General features: G+C 36.9%; 1 long non-coding RNA gene across 1 annotated transcript; it reads left to right on the top strand.

The window, feature by feature from the left end:
* Positions 1 to 303: 303 nt before the first annotated feature.
* On the top strand, positions 304 to 8235 carry LOC148951635 (uncharacterized). The gene is made up of 3 exons (XR_016141881.1): positions 304 to 399; positions 727 to 766; positions 8010 to 8235. It is a non-coding gene; the product is annotated as an uncharacterized LOC148951635 (long non-coding RNA).
* Positions 8236 to 16460: the final 8225 nt, after the last annotated feature.

Genomic DNA, 16460 nt, shown 5'->3' with positions numbered 1-16460 from the left:
CAGTAGAACACTATTTGCTGTTTTTCTTACAGACTTATAGCGAAATAAACTACAGAAATATAAGGAGATAATTGTCGCGATTCAAAAAACAATGAATAATTGTTTACGATTATACGGCTTTTTTCAGTAAAGGGCAAATCAAACCAAACGTATGAAGGACATTTCCCGAAGAGTATGTTTTTATTTGTTTTTTCGCCAAAGATTTCAAATTTTTAGTTGCAAAATAGTAAACATAACAAATAGAAATCTCAGTAAAGAGCGATGTAGGCATAATGTATCATTAACTATTATTATTTTTATTTTAGACCAGGGCACTTCGCTCTATGAAGAAACTTCAAAAGGGGATGATTCGAATGGATATTGAAATTACTAGTGCCCTTTTCTAACAGTCGCATTCAGGTGAGCCTTCCAGATAAGGTTCATGTCAAATTCAAAACGGGTTAAGTATATACGGGTTGTCAAAATGGCTACGGGTTGTCAAAATGGCGTAACTCAGGAATGACTGAGTATATTAATTTTTGGTATTTTCAAGAAATGATAAGGGAGGTGATCAATTGACCAAAAAGGCAATATATGTAAGCTACTACTACTAATACAACTACCACCACCACTACTGCTACCACTAGAACTACTACAACCACAGAAATACGCTTAAAATATTGAGAAGAAACATAAGATATTCAAAAGAATGACAATCAAAAGACAACGAAATCAAAACACATTGAGTGCATGCACATTGTCAAAAGAGAGTATCTCAAGAATGCATGTGAGTATTGAGTTGGAACTTTCAGACAGTGCTTTAAAGGAAGATCGATTAACCAAAAGGCAATATGTACATGCTACTACTAATAATACTACCGCAGCAACCTCTATTGCAACTACTGGCAAGGCTAAGAGCATTAAGATGAAAATCACTTAAAGTATATTTCTATACAGGTTAACGAAATTGTATATCAGCAATGGCATAGCCACGGCTAATTGTATAATATGGAACTTCCAGAAACTGATGAGAATGATATTCAAATGACCAAAAGGCAATACATTAATACTATTGCTGCTACTAGTGCTAGTGTTATTACTATTAAAGCTTTAGTACTATTAATGCTGCCACTACAGTTGCTGCCACTACTGACGCTTAGAGTATTAAGGTGAAACTTTTAGGGAACGCCTAGGAAGAGTTTCAATTGAACTATTCTGATCAGCGGATAATTCTTCTGGGCTTGGTCTGTCTTATCGGGCGTTTTCGAGCTGAAAAACCTGTTCCTAGCGAATTCATCTACTATGGGCTGCCTCCCTGAAGTAGCATAATATTTGTTGGTATGAATATATAGTGAGTCGGAGGTAATAGGCCTGAGACTGTCTGTGCAGGATTTCGACTCTTCTTGATAGAAAAGCATCGTCAAGTGCTGAAAATCATGTTATGACCAAGATGGGCCCAGGATTGCACAATGCCTCTTCATACTGGAGGTCCCGGAGACTTCTTGCTATTCGGTTCTAAGCCGGCTTAAGCGCTCCGGTGTAGACTTGAGAACATATGTTGATACTCGTCCTGCACTGGAATCCGGGATCATTGCTTTTCCTGAGGCCAAAATAATTTTAGTGATTTAAAGAACATGAAAATTGGAACATGGAATGTTACGACGTTAAAAATTAACTATCGTATCAACTTTTTGACTGGCGATTTCAGTCGATTTGAACTGGACTTATTAGGGGTTTTAGAAATTCATATCCCAGGGGTAAGAAGCTTGAATTAGGTGATATAGAATTTGTTTACTCAGACAGGAAGGATAGGGTATATAGACAGGGCGTAGGGCTCATGATGAATAAGGAAGCTGCTAAGCCTTGTTTAGGCTGGGAAGGTATTAACAATAGAATACTAATTGCTCATTTTATGACTGAAAAGTTCAGGGTATCAGTTATAGTAGTATACCGCCCTATAGAACCGACTGACAGAGATACTAGTTATTCGGATGAATTTTACTTACAATTACAGGAGAAAATAGACAGGGTCCAATGTAAAAATATGTTATTTTACTAGGAGATTTTAACGCCCAGGTCGGTAGAAATAGGGATAGTTGGTATCCTAGCCTAGGCAAATTTGATGTAGGAAAAGAAAACAGAAATTGCTACAGACTGTTGCAATTTTGTAGGTATAACAATCTAGTTACAACCAATACGGTGTTTGGTCATAAAATGGCCGATAAGTTAACATGGAATTCATGTAATGGTAAGGCAACAAACCTTATTGATTATGTTGTAGTAAGCCACAGACTGGCAGGACAAAACAGTTCGTGGTAACGAACTGTAAGTAAGGAGCGATCCTGCTCAATAGTAACCGAAACTCTAAAAAATGGAGTTTTGATACCAATAGATACATCAAAAGAATCAAATTTTTATGCTGAGTTCAAATATAGAAATTTCATCAAATTTAATCGTACCCATCTAAAGTTACACGCCTGAGAAAATTTTTTAATTTTCCAAAAAAGGGGAAACAACCCCTAAAATTCATAGAACTTTAACGAAAATCACACCATCAGATTCAGCGTATCAGAGAACCCCACTGTAGAATTTTCAAGCTTCTATTCTCAAAATTGTGGAATTTTCTATTTTTTTGCGAGAAGAAAGATCACGGAGGCGTGTTTATTAATTTTTTTTTCTTTTTTGTTTGTTTTTTCCCAGGGGTGATCGTATCGATCCAGTAGTCCTTGAATATCGTGAGAGGGCTCATTCGAACGGAAATTAACAGTTCTAGTGCCCTTTTTAAGTAACCCAAAAATTGGAGGGCAACTTAACCCCCTCCCACGCTCATTTTTCTCCCAATGTCACCCACTCTAAATTTTTAAATAGCCATTTTGTTCAGCATAGTCGAAAATCTAATAAGTATGTCTTTGAGGATAACTTAATGCCCCAGAGCTCCCGGGGGAAGGGCTGCAAGTTAGGAACTTTGCCCATTGTTTACATATAGTATTGATTAAAGGGAAGCATACAGACGTTTTCAGGAGGGATTTTTTCGGGTGGGGGGGATCGGAGTAGGAGTTACGGGGGAGGATCTTTCCATGGAAGATGTTTCCTTGGGGGAAGGTACATTTCTATAGTAACCCAAACTCTAAAAATGATTCCCTGATTTCCCAGCATTATTTAAAAACGATAGGAAATTAAATAAAAAAACAAGTTTTTTTCAACTGAATGTAAAAAGCAACATTAAGACGTAAAACGAACAGAAATTATTACTTATATGAGGGGGTTTACCCCCTCGTTAATACCTCGCTCTTTACGCCAAGGTGTTTTTTAGTACTTTAAAAAAAGCTATCTATTCTAATTAAACGGCCTTTGTGATTCAGGAGTTAACTCATTCGAACACAATTCGAACTTTAGCGTAAAAAGTGATGTATTGACTAGGGGGGGGGTGAACTCCCTAATATACGTAATAAAAACTTACGAATATAGAAGTTCGTTACGTAAGTTAATTCGTAAGTAACGTCAGAACAAAATTTCGAGAAAGCTATTTACCCCCCAAAAAAGTAAAATTAATATGCAAATTTCGTTTTAATTTTTCATTTACGGTGAGCCAAAATCAAAGCTGAATTAATTCGAAAACTTTCAGAAATTAAATAAAAAAACTATTTTTTTAACTGAAAGTAAGAAGCGACATTACAACTTAAAAGGAACAGAAAATATTCCGTATATGAAAGGGGCTGTCCCTTCCTCAACACCTTGCTCTTTACGCTAAAATTTGGCTCTTTCTCACAAGTCTATTTTTTAAAACAACAAAAAATTTAGAGTAAAGAGGAGGGGACAGCCCCTTTTTTATATGGAATAATTTCTGTTCGTTTTAAGCTTTAATGTTGTTCCTTACTTTCAGTAAAAAAAGAACTTGTTTTTTATTTTTTATTTAATCAATACAAGACACTCGGTAGCACGGGCGTAGGGAGGGGGGCAGGGGGCAGCTGCCCCCCCCTAGACCTTCAAATTTACATTAGATATGGCTGAAAAAGCAGATTGTTTGGAAAAGCAGTTGATAAAACTCCAGCACACTATCGACTGCTCCCCCCTAGACAATATGCTGCCTACGCCCATGCTAGGTAGGGTATATTAAAGTGATGTTATTGATGTTAAAAGTAAAAAATCCCCATCTAGTAGTGTCTAGGGTTAATTTAAAGCTGAAGTTTTGGAAGGGTAACTACCTCTTTGGAAGTTATGATATTCGTAGACTCCAAGATGAGAATTTCATGGAAACTCTCCAGGAACAGTTGAATGCTAAACTTTAGAGTTTAAAATTAGACAATGTAGAAGATGGTTGGAATGATTTTAGAAAACAAGTTTGTGAAGTTGCTGATGGTGTTTGAGGGAAGAAAATTAGGAACGCTTCTAGGATATTACGGAAAAAGCTTTATGTTTAATAGAGAGGAGAAGGGGCTTGTACTAGAATTGTCTGAGTGATAGATCATATGAAAATAAAAGGAATGTAAAGAATGTGGAGAAAGCATTGAAATATGAACTAAGAAGGCTTGAAGTGGAGGCCACGGATAAGACTGCTGAGGATCTGGAAGATGGAGCTAGACGGCATAATAGTAAAATATTTTACTGGTATGTTAATAAATTAAGAGGGAGTAGTCAAGCTGGACTTGTCCCAGTTGATGATATGAACAGGGTCACAATTAATGATAAGAAAAGAGTTAAAGAGAGATGGGTAGAACATTTCGAGACTATGCTAAAACGAGATAGAATTGCAGGAAAAACTATAGAGGAATATCAAAAAGTTTGTGATACACTGGATGTGAAGGAAGATTCATTTGGTGAGGAAGAATTAGCAACAGTACTAAAAGGGTTAAATAAATATTAAGGCTCCAGGTGTTGATAGTGTGGTAAATGAGCTTCTTAGATATGGTGGCTCTGAGGTTGGAAATAAGTTATTGAAGATTATGAATAAGATTTTTGAAACAGGGGAAGTACCTAACAATTTTAGGAAAACCTTAATTAAACCACTGTATAAGAAATGTGATAAGAGTGAGTGTGGTAATTATTGAGGCATTAGTCTGGTATCTATAGGTAGGAAATAACTTAAGAATGTAATACTTTTTAGACTGAGAGATGCTGTAAACAAAAATTTAATAGAAGAACAGTGCGGTTTTAGCTAAGCTAGAGGTTGTGTCGATCAAATTTTAACACTTAGGTTAGTAATTGAGAAATGCTTGAGTTGTCAAACACCTTTGGTCCCAAGTTTTATAGATTATGAGCAAGCGTTTGATTCAGTTGATAGAAGAGCTATAGCAAAGCTCTTATCCTTATATGGTATACTAAAGAGATACATTAAAGTGATTAGTACTATGTACGAGAATAATACTGCTGCGGTTAAGGTAGGAAATGCGATTAGCTGCTGGTCTTGTATTAAATCAGGAGTTAAGCAGGGCTATGTTTTATCCCCCTTTATATGGATCATTTTGATGGACTTTGTCTTAAAGAGCACAGGAAAGGCAATGGGAGACCACGGAATCAAATGGGGAAGAAAAACTCTCCTGGACGTAGATTATGCTCATAGTTTAAGCATCCTAGATGAAAGTGTGAGCAAAATGAATGAACTTTTAGAGGTTTTGCGAGTTCAAGGTGCTAGAATAGGTTGAAAATTAATGTTAATAATGAAATTAATGAAAATTAATGAAAATAATGAAAATTAAGAAGAATGAATCACTAGGACTAGGAATAAGTAAAGATTAAAAGGTGACGTTGGTTAACGAAAAGATTGATCAGGTGGGTAGCTTCACTTACCTAGGTAGTACTATTAGTAAAGACGGTGGGAGCAGGCGAAGTTGCCTGAGACTTGTCTTCCTATTCTTTAAAGGTTTTAAAGAATAGGAAGATAAGTCTGCAAACCAAGATTAAAATATTGGAAGCTATAGTGATGACAGTGGTCAAATATGGCTCTGACGCATGGGCGCTCCGAAAAGCGGATGAAGATTCGGTAGATGTTTTCAGAGAAATTGCCTACGGATTGTTCTGGGTACCTGGCTGACTGACCGTATTTCAAACAGTAGGCTGTACGAAAAATGTGGTTCAATCTCATTTTCTAGGGCTATAATGAAAGAAAGGTTGACTTGGCTAGGGCACGTTCTGAGGATAACAGATTGCCGAAGATTGTTCTTTTCGACCAACCGTCTGGGGGTAAACGGAAAGCAGGTCGTCCTCGTCTGGGGTGGGAGGATGTCACAAAGAAAGATTTAAAGGACATGGGAACTTCCTGGGCGGATGTAAAGAGGGGTGCTTTGAGTAGATTGGGATGGAGGAGGAGTATTCGTAGCTGTGTTGGTCTCAGGCGGCTTGGTACTGCGGCGAGTTAGTAGTAGCAGTAGTAGTAGTAATAGTAGCAGTAGTAGTAGTAGTAGTAGTAGTAGTAGTAGTAATAGTAGTAGTAGTAGTAGTAGTAGTAGTAGTAATAGTAGTAGTAGTATATTCATGCAGGTTTTCGAAAGCGCATATAAACAGTACCATAGGCAGCACTGCTCTACAATAGCTACCAATTTCATTGAAACTTTTGAAAAAGCCAATTGGATTTGAAACTAAAAGTTCTAGTGCCTGTTTTAAAAACAGATGAAACTTTGATGTTTGGTCTTTTTCTTTGTTTGTTTTTTTTTCAAAAAAGGATGCTCGTATAAATTTCAGAGGGCTCATTGAATTGGAAATCAGAAGTTCTAGTGCCCTTTTTAAGAGTCAAAGTGATTGGAGGGTGACTAGCCCACTCCCCATCAGGGATTATTTTCCCCAAATGCATCCGGTAGAAGTTTTGAGATAGGTATTAGTTCGAAAACAGTCCAAAGATCACATAATAAGGCCTTTAGGTTTGACCAATTTCCCCAGAGTCTTGGGGCATGGGGGGTAAGTTATTCCACTGGGTATATAAGGTATTTGTGGAAGGGATGGCTGTGTGAACTTTAGGGGAGGCTGATTTGATTGGAAATTAAAAGTTCTAGCTCCCTTTTAAGAGTAAAAAGTGATGGAGGATGACTAGCCCCCCCCGTCCCTGGCGCCCGCTTTTCCCCAAGCGCATCCAATCGAAATTGAGAGATAGCCATTTTGTTCAAAATAGTCCAGATAGCAAATAACAATGCTTCCATGGTGGAATTTATCCCCTAGAGCCCAGGGGCAAGGGTTGTAAGTTATGCACTGGAGCGTATAATGTTTTTATGGAACGGGTGGTCACATACACACTGGATCAAATGGGGCTCATTTGATTGGAATTCGGAAGCTCTAGTATCCTTTTTAAGAGTCAAAAGTGATTGAAAGCCAACCAGCTGCTTCCCAAGAGCCTACTTAAACGACTTAAAGGAGCAAAATTAACATGGCTAGGACTGAAAACCCCCATGCCTACTCAAGACCAGAACATAATTTGCACTTTACTGAAAACAAAATACATTTTAGATGTTTTCCCTTTTTTGTCTTTAATAAAAAAATGGAAAACTTTAAGAAATAAGCATGAGTGTATAAATATTAAACTGACAATCCATTGTTATTATTTTTATTTTTTTTTCAGTAAAGTGTAAATTATGTTCTGGTCTTTAGAAGGCTGGGGATTGTTAGTGCTACTCATGCTAAATTTTGGTCATTTTTAGTTTGACTCGGTTATATATTGTAATTACGTTCGTTTAGGGTTTCATTTACTTATTGATGGTGATTTGTAGTAGTTTAATGCTTGGATGATTATTTGAATTTATTTCTGATCATTTTGGATTAATGAAGCTCTTTACTTTTCTTTGAAAAACTTGTTCCGCGAAAAAAGTTTTTAAATTAACCCTCACAAAGGTATAGATTGAACGCTTTTTACTTTCCCGAGTATTTGGCTTTATTTGACGAATTCCCCTCACTTTTAATCCAGCTGTCGCTGCTAACAACACAATGGAGTGTCGCATTAAACAACTTCCATAAAATTGATAACTTTGAGCACGGGTGACAAATGTTGTCCATGAAACGTTGGTCGGAAGTTTTTTGTTTTAAAATTCTTTGTGTTTGCGTCCTAGGTAGTGGATGAATGGGACAGACTTCCGATATTTCAGACCCCCAAACACGTACATTCTGGAAACAGGCGTCGAGCAATCGAAGTTTAACGTTTCTGAGAATCTTACTCAAAATTCGAAGGAAAGGAGGGCAAGACTCTTTGAATTCTCGATTTTAATTTCATATTGAATGTGCTTTTGTTGTTCTTTATGTTTTATTTTTGTCCTTTATATAATTGTAAATGTGGTACTTTAATTTTTGTTCCTTTTAATTTCCAATTGCCACTAAAGATAGAACCTGGAAAATTACAACGTATTTCTTAAAAATCCAGGGTATGAGTCAGATGTACACAGTATGTGGGACTGCCATGTTTAGCAAGGATCTCACTGTAACGCTCTAATACGGGGTTGTAGAAACAAGATAAGAAATTTATTTAACGTAACTATTGTTTATTTAGAACACAATTAAATGGAGCCTATCGCGACAGAAACAGTTTTTACACCTGCTTTTCGGAAGATTTAGACTTTTCCAGCGAGTTTGTCTCCTTTTGTATATTTATAGAAATCCCCCCAAGCCAGTTTGTGGATGGAAATTTATGTTTGAAAGCCGGTTTGTGGATGAAACTAGCTGTGTATAATTGATTCCAAAGCCCCTGTCAGATGTTGATCTCTTTTATCAGTCCACTACGCCGACAACACTGAAAATACTCTTTCCGCGGTGGTGTTGTGTGCGGGGATAGAAAACAAATAGGCCTACTGGCACAATTTTAGCCATTTGGTCTTGTGTTCAAGAGTTTCTGTTTCCTAAAGAAAATAAAAGCCATCTTTCTTCAAAGGAGTCTTTAGACTTCATTCTTCCGAGTTACGCGTCACGTCAAAGGTTTCCGAGATATGAATTGCTGGAAGCAATTGTTACCTATAGTCTATTCACCATCTTCGATCAAGAATCTAATAATTTTTTGAATCGTCACCCAAATTTCGGGTTTCAGATAGCGTAAACCCGTCAAATACTTGGTATTTCTTAAAAGAAATAGCCTTTTCCCCCAATAGTCTAATGTAATTAGATGGGGCTGCATTTAAATGGTGCGTAAACACATGTCGTTACCTCAGTACTTGAACCAAGCTCGCAACAGTTTTTTCGTAATTCAGGACAAAATTGGGTTTTGTATTGTAAGGTTAAGAAGTTCTATATCGAGGATAGTTTTATAAAGCAGTTGGATGATACCCTTAGTCTGCATATTATATGAAAATGCGTACAATGTAAGTCTCAGGTATGGTAAAGGTTATTTCTGGTCTGTCAATTAGTCAAGGGCAGAACCATGATTTTCTTTAGCGGAGGGCGCATAGTAAGTTGCTCCGACAAACTTGCGAACAAAGAAATACCAGTAATTTAAAGGGAGCCTGAACAATTATGCGTCGTAGGTAGGTAGTGGAAATACGACTGCTAACAACTCACCGCAGCACTAAGCCGCCTGAGGCCAACACCGCTATCCACTCTCCTCCACCATCCCAATCTACTCAAAGCATCATTCTTTACACCCTCCCAGGAAGTTGTTATTTACTTTAAATGTTTCTTTGTGATATCCTCCCACTCCAACCGCGGCCAACCTGGTTTGCGTTTAGCCCTGGAGGGTTGACCAAAAAGGACAATATTCAGCAATCTGTCATCCTTCATCTGCAGATCGGCCCTAGCCATCTCAACCTTTCTCTCAATCTCAACCTTTTCATAAAGCCTACTGTTTGAAAATACGGTCAGTCATCCGGGTACACAGAACAATCCGTAGACAATTTCTTTGGAAAACATATAGCAAATCTTCATTCGCTTTTTGGTAGTGGAAATGGTCTTAAATTTAATATAAAATTTGGTGAGGATCAAAGTTCCAATAAATTTTTGAAATTAAAATGATGTAAAAATATTGATACAAAAAATATTAAGATATAAAAAGCACCCCACCATAAGAAAAAGCTGCTTACCCTCTACAAAAAAATATGATATTTAATATTTTCTGCATAATGTTTAGTCTTTACACTTCTGACCGTTTTAGCGAGTGAGTTAAGCTATTGTTAAAAAAAATGGTGTAACCATCTTTTAGAGTCATGCATTTTTTGTGACTATTCGTATAGGTCAAACTAATCAGTATGTCGCTTAACTATATGGTATCGCTTAGTAATTATGTAACGAAGAGTAGGATGGTAACGAAGAGTAAGAAATGAGTATTAAGATACAACTCGTATCCTTCAATGCAAGAATCTCATTTAATATTTTCAGCACTAAAAATTCTAGGCTTTGTCCAAAGAGAGATGAGAATTCGCGACATATTGGCACAATCTTAGATTTAAAAGTTTGAAGATCAGGTGCGGAATCTAAACTTTGTGGAAGGAACACATTAAGTGAATAACGTGTCATTGACACATTGGAAAATTTGTCAGTCATGTCAAAAATAATGTAATCTAGTACCGAATATAAACAGCTCTTTTCCAAAAAAGGTGGACATTGTCTTTGTCGTCTTGTGAGACAGTGGGGTAATTTGATCGATATTTTGTTTTTTGCCATTCATAGAAAGCAAAGACTCCCGTCTATAGCTTTCATAGCTTTCTCTGCACTTTCAAATACAATTTGGAAAACCTTATCATTCTCCCTATATTATTTAAAATCTTTAAGGTTTTGGATATTTTTTTGCGGCTGAAAATAAACGTAATGTTTCTGTCTGAAGTAATCTGCTTAGTACAAGAGTTGTTTCAATTATATCGCTCAAGTAGTAAAGAGTAATAATACAGCCAAAGGTTAAAATTGGGCACAGCAAGCAATTTGCTTTTGTCAATGAATAACTGTCACACCATGAAAACACAATTCTAAGAGCTTCATCTATTTTAAGCATATCATCTCTGAATCGCAATATACTTTCGTGACATTCAACCCAATGAGAAGCCTAAAACAATGATAGCCTAAAACATTTTTAAGGACAAAATTTCGTTTGCTGATGCACTAAAAAAACTTGCAACTTCTTTAATACCACCTAGAGCATTCTTGACATATTGGCATTTGGAAATCGATAGTTTAAGAGCGTGATTTTTGCATCCACAGAGGCTGCTTCTCTTACCAACGTTTTGGATCCCTGATACTGCCACTCAAATTTCAGAAATATTGACACTACATCTAGTGCAGCTTCTACCAACACAATTGTCAATTTCGATTATTCCAGTGTCTTCATTAGCTTGAGCAAAGACTTGCCTAAAATTTCACCTGTAATGTTAGGTTCATGTTCAGTTATACCCTTATACTTCGTTTCAGGAAGGTCCATAAATCCAAAAACGTCTTCTGAAATACTGCTATAATAAACATACAAGTAGAAAGACTACCTGTAGTGCAGATTAAGTTGTGAGGTATGTTACGCATCTGTGTTTTGTTAAAATATCACGCTGTAAAATTGAGCCTCGTGGATTCTTGCTTGTATAGTATTTAAAGTGTCTTCAGCGCAAAATTGTATCAAGTCATTTGCCATCGTCTTGCTAATATACCCAATCCCGTCGCTCCATTAGAGGGCGGATTCCCTCACCCCCACCTGTATCCGCCACTGCGATTGGTAGGGCCAGCAAATCCATTTAAATATTTTTTTTCTTGAGGGTCTGAGGGGCTACCCGCTCTCTGTCACCTAGAGTACATTTTGGTGCGTCACTCATGACTCCCTTCCACAATGTTGTACCTCTCTCACAACAGTGCCAAAATTTTCGTGGCATAGTAATTTTCTTCCAAACGTGGCATGCACCCTCGGTATCAGGTATTTTTCAAAATTTGCAAGCCTTCTTGTAGGTCAAAGAACTATGTGGGAAAATCTCCCATGCAGTTTTGTTACTTCAAAAGGCGATTGCTCACGACTGGTGTAACGCAGGGACTGAGTTAATGTCCTATTTAGCTGGATACATGTCTGGGCAAAAACATTATCTACCGACTATTTTCGGCTTCCTCTTTTACTTATGTATTTCCAACAAAACCTATGATGATAAAGAATAGGTAACAATAAAGAATATATAATGATAAAGAATAAGTCAAAATTTAGTGTAAAGAGCAAGGTATTGAAGACTGAGCAGCCCCCTCATATATTGAATAATTTCTGTTCGTTTTAAGTTTTAATGTTGTTCTTTACTTTCTGTTTTAAAAGCTTGTTTTTCTTTATTTAATCTCTGATCGTCTTTCAAGTAATGCTGGAAAATCCACCTCTCCCTTCTATGGAAAATCACCCTATGAAAATTCCTCCATGAACAATTACTCCCACGTAAAAACCACCCACCTGGAAAATCGCCCCTGACAATTCCATCCTCGCTGAATAATTCCCCTCGGAAATATTTCCTGCCGACAATTTCGCCTGGAAAATTCTCCTCCGTCAACGTTTTTTCCGGACACCCCCGCCCCCCGACAATAGAAAGTTTTTCCCCTGGAAAATTCCTCCATGGAGAATCCCTCCCATGGAAAAGCCCCCTTCAGATAGAAATCCCTCAGATAATTCCGATTCCGCTAAAGATTTCCCCGGGACAATTACCCAGCCTCAATTTGTAAACGTGTAAAACTGAGCTGCTGAGGAGAAAGTAAGAAAAAAAAAAATTATGTAGGAATTCTGCCAAACTTTAGATTTGTAAGGTTTTCCCTGGAAATTCGCCCTCGGAAACTTTTCTCCCCTTGAGAAATTCTCCCCGTGGAAAAAATAAAAGAGGAAAATGTCTGCATACATATAACAAATGCAACAAGCCAAGCTTCTTGGGCCTAGAAACCGCTTTACGTTTGTAATAGTTTTTTTTTTGTATAAATAAAATGATTGATTGCTCGACAATAGAAAACAATTCGCAAATTTGATAGCTTATAGTCCTTTCCTCATGGGGGGGGGGGGTGGATCATGATATCATCGAAGGCATAGTTCTTGAACCTTTCAATTATGACTGAACAAGATGGCTATCTCAATTGTAATCGGATGACGTTGGAGATTAATCGGGGTGGAAGGTTTGTTATTTGCCCTCCAATCTTTTTGGTCACTCAAAAGGGGCACCAGAACTTCTAATTTCCGTTCGAATGTGCAGTCTCCTAATCTTTTAGGGCCATTGATTTGATACGATCCCCCTGTAAAAAAAAACAACTAACAAATAAACCCTCATCTATGGTCTTTCTTCTTGCGAATAATATAAATTTCTATATTTTTGCAGATGGAACCTCGGTACCTCTACAGTAGGGTTCTCTGATACGTTCAGTCAGATGGTGCGATGTTTGTTAACATTCCCTGAATTTTCGGGGTGTTTTCCCTCTTTCTCGAAATTACTTAAATTTTCTCAGGCTCTTAGCTTCTAATGGATAACTTTAACATTATTGAATTTTATATATTTGGAATCAGAATAAAAGGTCAATTCTTTTGATGTAGGCATGATGATGCCTTTCTGATGTACGTCTTTCTATAAAAATGTCTCAATCCGAAAATTTCGAAATTCCGAAAATTTCTTACTTGTTTATAAAGGATAAGCCCCGCGGCTGCCTCTAAGCATCTTTTTGGGGGGACTTGCAAAAAACGATTCAACGGTGATACTTTTGGTTCAGTAAGTTCCTTTTGGTAAAAAATCCAATATTTTGTTGCATTTTTAGTCTCTCAATAGAGGGTTGAATTACCACCCTCTGTCTTGTTTCAAACAGTTCGTGGTAACAAACTGTAAGTAAGGAGCGACCCGGTTCAATAGTAACCGAAACTCTAAAAAACAGAATTTTTATACCAATAAATACATCAAAAGAATCAGATTTTATGCTTATTTCAAATATATAAGCTTCATCAAGTTTACTCTTACCCATCAAAAGTTAGGCACCTGTGAAAATTTGCCTTGTTTTCGAAAAAAAGAGGAAACAACCCCTAAAAGTCATAGAACTTTAATGAAAATCACAACTTAAGATCCAGCCTATAAGAGAACCTTACCGTAGAGGGTTCAAGGTTCTATCTGCAGAAATGAGAAATTTTGTATTTTTTGTCGGGAAAAACATTACGGGGGCGTGTTTATTTGTTTTTGTTTGTTTTTTTATTTTCCCAGGTATTGTCGCACTAAACCAGTACTCCAGATAGCCATTTTGTTCAGCATAGTCGAAAATCTAATTAATATGTCTTTGAGGATGACTTAATCCCCCAGAGGTCCCAGGGGAAGGGCTGTAAGTTATAAACTTTGCCCATTGCTTACATATAGTATTGGTTATTGGGAAGTATACAGGCGTTTTCAGGAGGAATTTTTTCTGGTGGGGGGGGGGTCGGAGTAGGGATTAAGGGGGAGAATATGTCCAGGCAAGATGTTTCCTTGAGGGAATGGAAAGTTCTATGAAGGGGGCGCCGGATTTCCCAGCATTATTTAAAAAACTATCAGAAATTAAATAAAAAACAAGTTATTTCCAATTAAAGTAAGAAGCGACATTGAGAATTAAAACAAAATGAGATGATTTCGCATATAAAGAGGTTCATCCCTTACTTAAAACCTCGTTCTTTAAGCAAAGTTTTGTTTAGTACTTTCAAAAGATCTATCTATTCTAATTAACCGGCCTTTTTGATTCAAGGGTGTGTAATTCGAACAAAATTCGATTTTAGCGTAAAGAGCGAAGTATTGACTAGGGAGCGAACTCCCTAATATACGTAATAAAAACATATGAATATTAGAAATTCGTTACGTAAGTTAATTCGTAAGTTACGTCAGAGTAAAATTTCGAGAAAGCCATTTAGCCGAAAAAAGCCAATTTAATATGCGAATTTTTTTTAATTATTCATTTACGGTCAGTCAAAATCAAAACCTACCTTAATTCAAAAAAGTTCAGAAATTAAATAAAAAAAAACAAGTTTTTTAACCGAAAGTAAGGAGCGACACTAAAACTTAAAACGAATTGAAACTTTTCCGTATATGAAAGGGACTGTCCCCTCCTCAACCCCTTGGTCTTTACGCTAAAGTGTGACTGTCTCACAACTTTGTTTTTATAACAATAAAAAACTTAAGCGTAAAGATCGAGGTGCTGAGGAGGGGATAGTTCCTTTCATATACGGAATAATTTCTCGTTTTAAGTTTTAATGTCGCTCCTTTCTTTCAGTTAAAAAAACTTGTTTTTTTTATTTAATCACCTATCAAATGCAGTGTGGGTTTCCTCGTGATCTATATTCAAATACATCCGGATTAGTATGAAATATTACCTTTTGCTTAGAATTGTCAATGAGAGAAAGAGGGTTTATACACATCTGGGCGGCACAATGGACATAGCCTAAATGCAATTAAATCTACCAACAAGGGGGCCTAAAATGCCCTTTAGGGATTGCCTGAATAAGCCTAATTTATGCAGTTTGTTACGACTAAAATCGATAAGCCGAAAACGAGCAAGAGTAAGTGTAGCACTGTAATCGCTGGGGAACTTCACCAGGGCCGGAAAAAGGACGATTGGAACGATTGGGCCCAATAGGGCTCCACGTTTGAAAGCGCCCCGTGCCGCCATTAAAATGAAGAATTGAGTTTAGAAATTGGGAAGTGGTCTTAATAATTCCAGTAAGCGTTGCTTCTGGAGAGAGATCAATTCCAGGCTTAAACCAATAAACAAAAACTATGTAATATCAACAATAAATCAGGATAGACTAAATAGTTTACGAGTAACCTTGTCGACTGAAAGTGAAGACACAAGGAAAATAGATTTTAAAACCGTTTTAGAAGTATTTGCAGAAGAAAAATTTAGAAATGTGTAAATTCATGTGCCTATGTTTGGTGATGTAAATTTCAAAAGTATGTTCAATAGTTTCATAATATCTAGGGGACACAAACATAAATTAATGTTAGCGCAAAATGAGTACAAAAAAGAAAAAGAGGACAAAACCGCAAGCTCGAAATGAAAAAACCGGACCATCAAATGAGACAAGATCAAGAGACCGACCTGAGAAAGGTAAATGTGCGACGGGTGATAATGAACAACCTAATGGTTCTTAAACTTATTTAGACACTGTGCCCGTTTTTACCCGCAATACATTTTAGGAACCCTTCCTCAGTTACCGCTACTAAGTAAAATATAGCTAAAATATAAATAAAATTGCAAGTTCTAGAGATCAAGGGTTGTTTTATTTGTTTGTTGGTCGCCCGTGTATAACCCCTAAAAGTTGTTGCGTACCCCCAAGGGGTTTGCGTACCGCAGTATGAGATCCACTGATGTCCTAGACTATCAAAAGTGACAAGACCAATCCAAGCCACTAAGGCAAAAGGCACTGAAAAAATGTCTGACGCACTGACAAACAAACATAAAGATAAAAGAGATATGTAGTTAAAATATTAGCGAAACCGAGAGTTAGAAGAACTCAAAAACAAAATTGAAGATTATTGAAATATGCAGTTAAAAGATAAGTGGCAGCGAGAATTATTACGGCTCAAAAACGAAAGTGAAGAAAAAAAAATGCGGTTACAAGACTTGCGACAATGAGGATCAAAACAAATCAAAATCAA

This window comes from Artemia sp. Qi Xiang Cuo, chromosome 6 (assembly GCF_049724085.1).
Source record: "Artemia sp. Qi Xiang Cuo chromosome 6, ASM4972408v1, whole genome shotgun sequence".
Lineage (NCBI taxonomy): Eukaryota > Metazoa > Arthropoda > Branchiopoda > Anostraca > Artemiidae > Artemia > Artemia sp. Qi Xiang Cuo.
The sequence above is the reverse complement of the archived record's forward strand: the minus strand, read 5'-3'. Positions and strand labels throughout refer to the sequence as shown.